We start from the raw sequence: 12074 nt of genomic DNA, 5'->3' as shown, positions 1-12074 counted from the left end.
ACAAATGGCTATTCTTCACATAAAATGTGGTTAGCCTGAAATGAATGGAGGTATGCTTTTATTAAAAAAAAAATTTTTTTTTATACCTTAACTAATGTCTCCACCCAACATGGGGCTCCAACTTACAACCTGAGATCTAGAGTTGCATGCTCCACCAACTGAGCCAGCCAGGCACGCCTGGAGATATGTTTTTAAATCAATTTATACTGTGTAAAAATACACGTAACAAAATTTACCATCTTAACCATTTTTAAGTGTACACTTCAGTGGTATTAAGTAGTCATAATACCATTTTACCATCACCACCACCCATCTCCGGAACTCTTTTCACGATGCAAAAGTCAAACTCTATACATTAGACAATTAACATCCCATTTCACTCCCCTTCTGCACCAGGCGACCACAATTCTACTGTCTCCATGATTTTGACTACTAAGTATTTCATGTAAGTGGAATCACAAAGTCTTTTTGTGACTGGCTTTTCCTTTTGCACAATGTCTTCCAGGTTTGTACGTGTTAACCTGTGTCTGAATTTCCTTCTTTAAAAAAAAAAAAATAGGGGCGCCTGGGTGGCGCAGTCGGTTAAGTGTCCGACTTCAGCCAGGTCACGATCTTGCGGTCCGTGAGTTCGAGCCCCGCGTCGGGCTCTGGGCTGATGGCTCAGAGCCTGGAGCCTGTTTCCGATTCTGTGTCTCCCTCTCTCTCTGCCCCTCCCCCATTCATGCTCTGTCTCTCTCTGTCCCAAAAATAAAATACACGTTGAAAAAAAAAAAAAATGTTTTTTTGTTTTTTTAACGTTTATTCATTTTGAGAGACAGAGAGAGACCAAGCACAAATGAGGGAGTAGCAGAGAGACAGGGAGACACAGAATTCGAAGCAGGCTCCAGGCTCTGAGCTGTCAGCACAGAGCCTGACACGGGGCTCGAACTCACCGCGAGATCATGACCTGAGCTGAAGTCAGACGCTCAACCGACTAAGCCACCCAGGTGCCCCCAAATTTCCTTCCTTTTAAAGGCTGAATGATATTCCATGCTATGTATGTGCCACATTTTGCAGTTGATGGGACACCTGCATTGCTCCCACCTTTTAGCTATTGTGAATACTGCTGTGAACATGGGTGTAACAAGTATCTTTTCACACGGTAATTCTGTCTCCACAGCGGTTCTACCACTTACATTCCCATCGACAGTGCACAATGCTTCCAATTTCTCCCCATCTTCACCAACATCTGTTAACTTTTTATCACAGCCCTCTTAATGCGTATGAGGTAGTATTTCATCATAGGTGTGATGTGCATTTCCTTAATGACCATGAAGGGTACTGAGCATCTTCATGTGCTTACTGGGCACTTGTATGTCTTCTTTGCAGAAAGGTTTATTCAAGTCTTTGCCCATTTGAGATATGCTTTCACATGTAAAATATACTTGGGATTTCCAAGACTTAGAATTAAAAAATGAAAAATATCTTGTAAGTACCTTTTCAAAAATATTGACATGTTGAAATGACCATACTTTGGACTTACCAGGTTAAAAACACATTACAATTAATTTCATTTTTAAATTAAATGTTAACATTAAATGAAATTAAAAGTTAAAATGTGGCTACTGGAAACACAGACGAACCTTGAAGACATTAGGCTAACTGAAATAAGCTGGTCACAAAAGGACAAATACTGTGATTCTACTCACAGGAGATACTAAATGTCACTACTGGAAAATCTGAGGCAACAATGCTGAATATGGGACCAAATAAGGTTTGCTAATAATTTTATCAGCATGGATAGTCTGGTTTGAAATCAGAGGGATTTATCATTGATGAGTCTCTGCCAAAACTGAATATTAAGCATCTGTTAAGATTTCTTTGCACAGGACAGATCTTCTAGAGCAGGTCCTGGATGTACAGGAACGTTGAAGGCCTTTGTAAAATTCTGGACCTTTTGGACAGTACTAAATGAATGACTCTATGGTAACATACTAACGGTCCCCAACTGTTGAGTACTTAAAAAAAATCTCAGTGAAGGGGTGCCTGGGTGGCTCAGCTGGTTAAACATCCGACTCTTGATTTTGGCTCAGGTCATGATCTCATGGGTTAGAGAGATTGAGCCCCACATCTGGCTATCCACAGACAGTGCAGGCCTGCCTGGGATTCTCTCTCTCTCTACCCCTCCCCTGCTTGTGCTCGTGCACTCGTTCTCAAAATAAACTTAAAACATGTAGCAGTACAGAAAAGATTTTCAAAGATTTTCCATGTGTTAAATTTTTAAATGACTTTACATTTCTTTCAAATGGTTATAAAAGTAGAACTGCAAGAGGGGAAAGGTCCTAACAAAAATAAATTAGGAAGGCTTTTCAAAGGTGACACAGTGATGAAAATTTAAGTTTACTAAGTTTTGTTTTCTTCATGTGGTGTGGCTCATTAATATCAAACCACGAACCTAGTGGGAAATAAACAGCCCCATTCACATTATCTTCAAAATTACAATTACACTGTGATTCAAATGTTTTATTTTAAATACTCATCACAGGTGAGTTCAGATTTAGTAAAACTATGACCTGAAATTATAATTGATACAGTGTGGTAAAGAGGTAGTCATGACTGTAAATTACAATCACTATGAATCGTTTTTTAGCAGAGGCTGATCTTCCTGATCTCAACTGATGGACTTAAGAACCCTTAAAATATGCAAGAAGACAAGGGTGCCATCTCAGTATCCAAAGCAAAGAAAGTCTATCGAAAAGATCTTGCTTGGTTTCTTCCCCTCTGCTAGATCTCTAGCAATCTACAATGGTGGCTGACACATAGCAGGCACTCAACACATGTCGACTGAATGAACAGTCCCTGCCTAGAAAGGACTTACAGAGATGACACCCCATAAATATACACAGGAAAAGAAGCGAAGTGTCAGATGTGTGACAAATTAAATGCACTGAGGTTTCATAAAAGGGAGAATTCATTCTCAGCAGGGGAGCTCAGGAGAAGGTGGAAATAGAGGCTAAGCTGGGGCCACTAGGTTAGTTGAGAATCTGCATTCACTGCAAAAAAATAAAACAAAAACAAACAAACAAACAAAACCTTGCTGGCACACAGTTCCAGAGGTGGGAAAGCAAGGAGTTTTAGGAAGTACTGTACAGAGTCCAGAATGGCTGATATGTCAAGCTTCTGAGTAATAATGAATGACAAGGGTGGAAGGGTAGGTCGGGGACAGGAAAGAAGCCTTGAGTGTGAAGCTAGAGTCTGCTGCTATGTCTGGCAGGCACCGAGACGCTGCAGATACTAAAGTAGAGAAGTGATACAGTTCTAATGGCACTTTAAGAGAATCCATCTGGCCATGGTCGGCAGGTCCCATTTAAAAAAGGCCTAAAGGAAGTCTATAAAGAGTGGCATACCAGGCCTAAGCAACTGTCAGAATTGCCTGAGAGAGCTTACACCCATTTCAGACCTATGCGATCTGAAAGGTCTGCAAAATCACCAGAGCCTTAGGTACAAGGTAAGGTAAGGTAAGGTAATACGATATTGAAGTGATAGCAAAAGGTGAAGTTCAAGGCTGAACCCTATAGCCTACATTAAAATCTGTTTTCCAGTAAGACTATATTGTTTTTATGAATAAAAATTTAGCTGACCTATCAGCCACATGTAAAATTGTTACATCACAGCTTCAAACTTATGTAACAAATAGGGACACAACAAAGTTTTCCTCTGCTCAAAAGAAAGATGGTACAATGTAGTGATTAAGAATACAGCTCCAGCTCCAGAGCTGGACAGATCTGTGTTCAAATCCTTACTCTTGCCACTTACTAGCTTTGTGAATTTAAAAATGTTACTCAACCTCTGGAGGTCTGTTTCCTTATGGTATAACCAGAAGGACACTATCCCCATTGTTCAAGTGCCAGAAGGATTAAATGAGATGATACCAGTTAATATTTATAGCAGTTATCATTATTATCTTAAGCCAGATCAGATACTGGAATAATCACTTTGAAAATTATGAGCTCACACCACAGTATATATAATCTTTTAAAAAAAATATGGGCTATTATTCCTGAGAATCAGACGTGGTTGCCATATACCTGTTCCTATACACATTATAACGCGCATTCACCCACATAACAGTGCTTTCACAGAATATGTTTATGGGAGCTTTTCATGTTAAAGAGTTAGCATATTCTTAACTTCACAAACTCTGCGGCACTTAAAACGTTTATGCAATAGCATATCTGCAGGTACCCACAATAAGCCTAGGTGACTTACAGTCACATAGAAACTTAAAGGTGTGATCTAGATTTTGCATATTTATTCTTTTAAAAAGCATGTAGGTCACTTCTCTTTTAAGAAGACTTTCAGACTACAAGACTAGTGCCTATGACTGGAAACTCCCTATTACTTGGGAGTATTTAGATTTCAGATGAGATTCCTAGCTGTGACCGCCAGAATCTACAGAACACCAATGGAACCAATGGCTTTCAGGGTGCACTTCTGAGAGTGTGCTGAAACTGTTAAGATATACACATGGATGGAAGGGGAGATGAGGTCAGAGGGACAAGATGACAGCTGAGCAACTGGAGGTATGGTCCCTAACCCTTCATTGACATTACATACTGGAGTAGACGCAATTTTATGTGACAGGGAGAAAGATGCCTCACAGCTTACCGCCCACCCCAAAAGGATGGAGACCATCTCTAACACCCTAATCTAACTTCAGAGAGTATGAGACGGGGAGGATTTCCCAATTTACTCCGTTTTAAACAGGCATTCCGGCAAGGCAGGGACACAGCGTGGGGGCACGACTCCAACACTCTGGTGCCTACGTAAGAACTCCATAGCTTAGTGATGCTGCTGTCAATTTAGGTGGACAACCTGGCTTAAGAGATATGTGAACAAGGGAAATCAATTCACAAGTGGGCCTAAGAAGACATCTAGGTACATCTACTTTTAATCATTCCAGTGACATGTCCTTGTCTTTGCATCTAAATCGCCTAAGATGAAAAACCGGTTATTTTTAATCCCTTAATGATAACATGTCCATGCCCTATCAAAACTACTCAAATAATTTTCCCAGAGTAAGGGAAAGGTTAGTTTTCTCCTCATCCATGAATAAAAGAGTAATTTACTTGAATCACCTCAAGTTTTTCTAAGCTACCTCCAAAGAGTCAAAGTTTAGGCAAAGCTTTCTTTGTAGCAGAAGCATTATTCTTGCAGCAGGCTTTGCCCCTTGCTGGCTCAACCCTTACACCTTCTGCAGAGAAGTTTTTTCTTGGTGTTGTTTTTAAGCCTAACTGTTTCAGAACCAGGACTTTGAGCCCACTGTGTAACACACTTCCAGTCTCCCTTTCACGGGAGCAAGAACTCCAACTACTGACTTATGTTTACAACCCCAACTTAAAATTTTAATGAGTTTTTCTGTATTTCCACCAGACAAGTTTTTTCAGATATATCACATTTCAAAAGAAACCACTCATACAGGTTTCCAATTGTTGCCAGTTCCCACCAGAAAAAGATACAGATTTTCAAGGGAAGCACAGGATTCCACACAAAACTCTTCAACGGAGCACAGAGGGTTCAGAAAAAGGAAAGGCAGAAGGGCAAAAGCCAGCAATTATCTGTCTAAGCAAAAATAACTGCTCAGAGGAGAGAAGGAATAAGACTGCCCTAAACCAAACCACTGGAAAAAGCAACAGGACCACAAACAAACTTTCTTTTTAGATCCTTGGACAGGCAACTCCAAACTAGACACACACTACTTCAACTAACCACCCCCCAGCACAATTTTCACCGGTGCTGTCTTGCCAGCCTCTTTGTGAAGCCCACTTAGAATCCTTGGGTATTCTCTGATACAGAAGCACAAAACATCACCATGAAGCATTCGTGTGTGCCCTCATCAGCCAAACAGCACAAGGGAACCTATAAAAGTCTATGTTCCAGGCACAGGCCTGGCACAGACACATTCTGTAGCTCACTTCATCAGTGCATGTCGCAGTGCCTTGATTTGCCCACTTATGAAACAAGGACAATCCTGAGAGAGTTGAGAATGGTTTCATAAAGTGCCTGGCAAATAAAACAGGCATACCACTAATATTATAATACCATAAAGGCCAGCAAAGAGGCCTTTCCACTCACAGCTCACCCTTACTAAAATCATCAACCAAGTCATGTGAAAAGTGACACATAAACAGCAACAAGCCACAGCTGAGTGACTCAATTATAACTCTATACCCTTATTGGAGAGGGAGTTAGGATGTGTAGGGATTTATTTTTAATTCTAAGGGATGGTCAAACAATGCACAAGTCTCCTACAGATCACGTGCATGCTTTTGAGTTAAACCTTAACCTTAAATCTTAAACTGCAGTATATGTTCAGGGCAGTCTTCCCTTAGTAAACTCTACCAAAAGTTCTTATGCTCTCCTTAATTTCTGAACCTTCATTTCTGGAACACTGCTGACATTCTGGAGATTTCAGTATTTCTCTAGCTGCTGTGTTAGAACTAAACCAGGGATCAATAAAAGCAAGGCAGCTTGTGAGTGCACTTCAAAGAACTACAGGCAGAGGCTAGCTAATGCATACACGGAGAGGAGAGAACCCAGATGGAAAGAATGAAAAGAACTTTGCATTTTACACTCATTAGAAAATGTGCGCCCTCAATCAAAATGGTTCCTTTATATAGCTGGCTCACATTTTATCTGTGACTTCCTAAGATAGACACATATATCACAATATTATCAACTACACATATCTGTACCCCAGTTTGAGAAGCTTGATAATACGTGAGGAGAGCCTTCTTCCAGTGAAGCGGAATATGGATTCTCATTTAAGCAGATTCCTAAACTGCCAGAGAGCAAAGGTAGATCACAACCAAAACATAGGTCTAAGGAGCACTAAGACCCTGAGAGACTGAGGGAGCACAATCAGCCTTTCCCTCACTTTGTAATTAACAGGATCAGGCTATAAAAAGCATAAAGTCACAATGGAATTGTGGCCACTCATGCTGGGCCAAACACAGATGGCCTCTTTCAAAAAGTAGCTCAATGATTAAGGCAGAAAAGTGCCAATGAGTAAATGAGAAATGGCTTCTACGTTCAAAATTATCAATTCAGTTAGCATGGGGCGGTTTCTCACCAATTTTAAACGCCAAGTTTCCAAACTAACATAAAATGTATAACTGACAGTGATGCACAGCAGCAAAATATGGCCATTTGTTCCAGACTTAATGTCACAGGCTCTTAGAAAACTAGAAGAAAAACTTCCTAAGTTTGTGAGGCTAAGAACATGTCAGGCTCTGTGAATCTAACTAAATTATTTACTTAGGGGAGCAAAGTTTTACTTAATGTTCATGTCTCTTAGGCAAATAAATGAAAGTTAAACTCCCCATGAAAAGTATTTTATCTTCTGGAAGACATAACAGACTTTAAACTGAAAGTCTTTTAGAAGTCCAGGATGAACATGTGGATTATCACACAACAGTTTTGAGCATCTTGGTAAAAACTACAAATTAGCTTCTAATCTTATCATAAAATAAAATTTTTCATTTTTTTGTACTTTTCACATGTCTTAAAAGTTTATCTAAGATTTTAACAGGTTATTAAAAAAAAACTACAACGTCTAATTCATTTTTTCCATAGTTAACATACTGTTTCCCAACCGCATCTCTAATGCATGGACTTTGTATTTAATAACAGACGAGTCATTTTCAACTCTAAAAAAGCGGGTTGTATTTGAAGTGTGTATATACACACGCCCATTAATGGACTCAACCTGCCAAAGTCTATTACAACTTATGCAATTTTTGTTACTTATATATAGTTCCCAAAAGACAAAAATACTACTGAAATTCTGAGGTTTTTCTTTCAATCTCTCTCTACCCAAGTATCGATCCCTACTTGCTCCTTTTTAACAGATCAGCCACATCATCCTCGTTAAGGTAATTCCCACAATTAAACATGTAGCCCGTGTGTGTACATCTTAAATATGTGAATCAAGAGACTGCTAAATATCTACATTTTAAAATACTGAAAATTATATTCAGTAGATATTTTTCAAATTCTGTGATAGTTACTAGTAAAGCGACCTTATTTAATTCTCCTTTTCATAATCAAGTAAGTATGTGCATTTACATTATAACAAAAACCAAAAGCCATTTCTACTTGATAAAAGCCTCTTAGCTGGTTATTTGGTAGCAACTACATGTTCATGGAAAGGCCTATTCTAATCAGAGACTCTTTCTGGTTTTTAAAAGCTTAGCAACTCTTCAGATTGGGTCATCAAAAAAAAAAAACAATAATTGTGAACTTACTTGACACTTAATCTGTTCAACATGGTGACGTTTTATTTTAATATAAATAGTATTAGAACTTTTCCTGCACTCTGGTTTAAGGAAAAAAAAGAGAAATTTAAGCAAAACAAATTCACAGTGTGTATGTTTACAACCAATGACTTCCAGGATAGCCAGGGCCAGAAGTCTTTAGAGATTCAAAGCCCAATCTCCTAAGTTTTCTATACAGAGACTTTAAGAACCAGAATCAAAGATTTGGTTAGTTCAATGTATAGCAGCCTCTAATAAGGTAATTTCAGTAAATTTCCAACAAGGGCCAAGATAAATTAGGAATTTCTATTAAAAGTTCAATTAAACAGAATACCCATCCCCACCTTCTGGTTTATTAAGGCTTTTTTTTTTTTTTTTCTGTACTTTTAACAAGCCCTCATAGGTTTACCTAAATTCCAGCCTTCAAGCCCAATTGTTTCACCTTTTATTTATTTATTTTGACTAGTAAAACCAGGAAACCTTGAAACTGCAAAATACATGCTTTCTAAGAGATCACAGCAAGTTTTCCTGTAGGGGAAAAATGGCTATTACCACTAAGGACATCAGTTAACACTGTATCGTATGTATAATTTGCCAAAGCAAACAAAAGCACCTTCACAAACTTCACCTCAAACATGGACTCAAGTAAGTTGTTTTCAAATTACTCATTTAAAAACTCATACAAGTATATACCAAAGACCAAGTACAGGTCAAAATTATACTTGTTTAATAAATACTGAGTTTTTAAAATTATAATTAATACCACTTAGATTTAGTATCTGATTCTTGAAGTCACTAAAAAATTGCAAAAGCAATACTTAATTGTCTCCAAATGGAATATCTGAACCAAACTGCCTCCTTTTCACTCACCAAAATGTTACTTGGCAGCAAATGCTCAAGGAAAATTCTCCCTTAAGCACCAACCGAATAACTGTGTCTATCAAAGAATACATCCATTCATATCCCCACAAATTTATCTTGGTGTATCTATATAAAACTTGCAACAAAGTCTTAAAGTACCCTCTGAGTATCAACTACCACTGTCAGTCATTGGTAGCAAGTTCATGTTCATGGAAAAAGTCTGTTCTGATCAGAGAATCTCCAAGGTTTATAGAAGCTTAGCAACTCTTGAGACTGGTCATCAAGATAACAGTAATTGAGAACTTAACTTTATACACAAGAGTGCAGAATGCAAACCATTAAAACAATATTAGCAACTTAAAAATTTTTGTCTGAAACAAGCCATTAAGTCATTTCTCTGTTCAGAACCCACGACTGCAACCAGCTCTAACCGGTTCCTTGAGGAATGTGGCTAGGCTGATATTTTGGAAGTGTTGGCTTTGGTGGTGACCAAGGAGGAAGAAGTCTCTGGCCTCCCTGTTGCTGCAGTTCCCACCCTCCAAAATGAATATACCCACCGGTGTGAATTGACAATGTGGTCCAAAGAGCAAGGCAGGAACGGAGTCCAGATCCTCAAAATGGTAGTACAGGGCATAACCACTAGGCCACCTATCAGTTCAGTACAAAAAGTACAACCCTGTGCATCATGGTGCAAAAGCTGGGGCCTAGGTTTCGCATTGTGCATCTCACACCTATGGAAATAACAAGAGGAGTAAAATCTACAGAAATCAACACACCCTAAGAAGGTGGGTGCTCACAGAAGACCGGTGTCAACACTTTTGCAAAGGTGGTTGGCTACTGAAGATAATGAACGGCAATTACAGGTCCAAAGTTGGAAGGCAACAAAATTTGACAATCAACTCTGTTGAGTTTGACAACGAAGAACTCAACATGGGCTCGATGTTTACCAACAAGGCTTTGCAAATCATGACACCCATCTACACGCTTATGAAAATTACTACCCCACTGAAATCTAACATCCCTCAAGAATGATTTTTAACTCTCAAAGACTTGGAAAGATTTGGGCCATGAAGAGAGGAGGTTATCAGCAATACTCCCAAACCCATTACTCTCAGGTTTTAAACTTTCCCCCTTTACCACCTGACCTTGGAAAGACATGGTGACACATTCAAAGCTTAAGGTGGAAGAATTCCAGAGAACAGGAAATCTGTGTACCAAGGATGTGCCAAGAACAAATGTGGATTGTCAGGGTCAACAGTTCTGAACAAGTCAAAAGACAGAACTTCTAAAATGCTGGGTGGATTCTTTAAAAGAAATAAAATCACCGCTCTTGACTCACTTAATCCTTCGCCATGTTGCTGTCAGCTCACCAACTAAGAGTGCGAGAGTGTGTCTTGCTGGGTCCATTTTCCCATGGTCTGTAGAAGGCGCTGTGAAGCACATCCTGTTCTAGCTCTGGGGCCCTTCCCCCCTCTGCAGCCTTACCCAGTGCAGGGAATGCGCCCCCTACTGACTCCAACACTCATCGCCTTTAGCCGACTTGGCTGCGGTGCATTTTGGGTGGGGGCTGGTATTTTCTTCGTGGCCATAAACCAGAAGCAACAATGCAGATTTATAAAGAAACTGTATCAAGCTACCCAGGAGATTTTTTTTTTGTTTTTGTTTCCTCCTGAAGGTTCAAGACACTGGCACGAGAAACATCAGGGATAGGAATTGGGCGTGTGGGGATGGACAGCATTAAAATGGCAAACACAGGAAGCAGTTTGGTTCTTTTTCCCTCCTAAGCCTTTGTCTGAGAAATGGGGTTATGGCAAGAACTGTCCAGAGGAACTGGTGAATGCAAGAACATCAAGAAGACTCAGTGTGGACACACGTGTAACTAAAAAGGATATCAGACCTTAGTGCCTGATCTTGGGCAGAAGAGGAAGAGAAGCAATCGCGCCTTTTCCAGCAGACAGGCATCCAGGTTGGGGGGAGGGGAAGGCAGGCAGGCAGGCAGCCCAGAGGAAAGAGAGGTGAATAAAAGGGTGCTCAAAGAACTCCTCCCCATTCATTGCAATAAAAAAAAAAAATCTTTTCGCAGCTTTCTGAATTTCCATTTTTTACCGTCTTACTGCAAAGTTGGGGCTCAGCATGCTCGGAAGAGGTCGTGCTGACCAGGCAGCTGCGACTCTGAGAAAAGGGGGTGGTGGTGGACTCCGTGGTTAGGATAGGAGGGGAGCTGGCATGTTAGGGAGGAAGGGTTGCACGGCGGAGGCACAGACTTTCCACTCCCGTGCCATGCATGCTCCCCGCCCCCCAATCTGTCCCCCCTCCCCCCCAGCTAAGGGTGGGCAGACCTGGCAGAAGGCTCGTCCCAAGCACTGGGGGTGTGCGTGGGGGGCTCGTTTTGGGAGGGGGGGGGAACGGGAAGAAGGGATTAGTTCCAGGGATGGGAGCTGCTCGGTTCTTGCTGGGGGCGGGGTGGAGGGAGATGCCATCAGCGGCACGAGCTCCGGGGGCCAGGCTGGCTGCTGGCCCCGGCGGGCTCACGGGGCGGGGAAGGGGGGTCGGGCTGCAGGAGGAGGCGCCTGGACCCCGGAGCGGAGCCCGGGTAGCGGTCCGCGCCGGGGCGGGCGCTCCGTCAGCACCGGAGTAGGCGAAGGAGCGTGTGCGGCCGGAGGGCTGGCGGGGGAAACAACAATGCGCCCGCGGGGCCGGCTCGGCGGGAGCGGGGCCGGCTCGGCGGGAGCGGGGCCGGGCCGCGGGTCGGCGCGCGGCGGCCGCCGGGGCTTACCTTGACTCGGCCTCGAGGCGCGCGCGGGGCCGGCGTGCTCGGGGGCCGGGCGGCGGCGGCGGCGGCGGCGGGCGGATGGCGGCGGCACGGCGGTGGCGAGGGCGCGCCCTGGGCCTCGTCGCGCTCCGGCTCGGCGGGCTCCG

At 41.9% G+C, this 12074-nt stretch overlaps 1 protein-coding gene across 6 annotated transcripts in view; it reads right to left on the bottom strand.

The window, feature by feature from the left end:
- ADNP (activity dependent neuroprotector homeobox) overlaps positions 1-12074 on the bottom strand; it is a 34148-nt gene that overhangs the window by 18288 nt on the left and 3786 nt on the right. The window contains exons 1-2 of one of the 6 annotated variants that reach the window (XM_023251104.2): positions 11932-12063; positions 9713-9886 (exon numbers count right to left, since the gene is read on the bottom strand). The exons of 1 other annotated variant lie outside the window; for it this stretch is intronic. The gene's annotated coding sequence lies outside the window, so the exon portion shown is untranslated. Of the gene's footprint in view, positions 1-8285; positions 8357-9712; positions 11410-11931; positions 12066-12074 lie in introns of those variants that run through there. 4 more of the 6 variants (XM_006929663.5, XM_023251105.2, XM_023251106.2 and 1 more) reach the window with 4 other exon arrangements.

Source organism: Felis catus, chromosome A3 (assembly GCF_018350175.1).
Source record: "Felis catus isolate Fca126 chromosome A3, F.catus_Fca126_mat1.0, whole genome shotgun sequence".
NCBI lineage: Eukaryota > Metazoa > Chordata > Mammalia > Carnivora > Felidae > Felis > Felis catus.
This window is presented reverse-complemented; position numbering and strand designations above follow the sequence as displayed.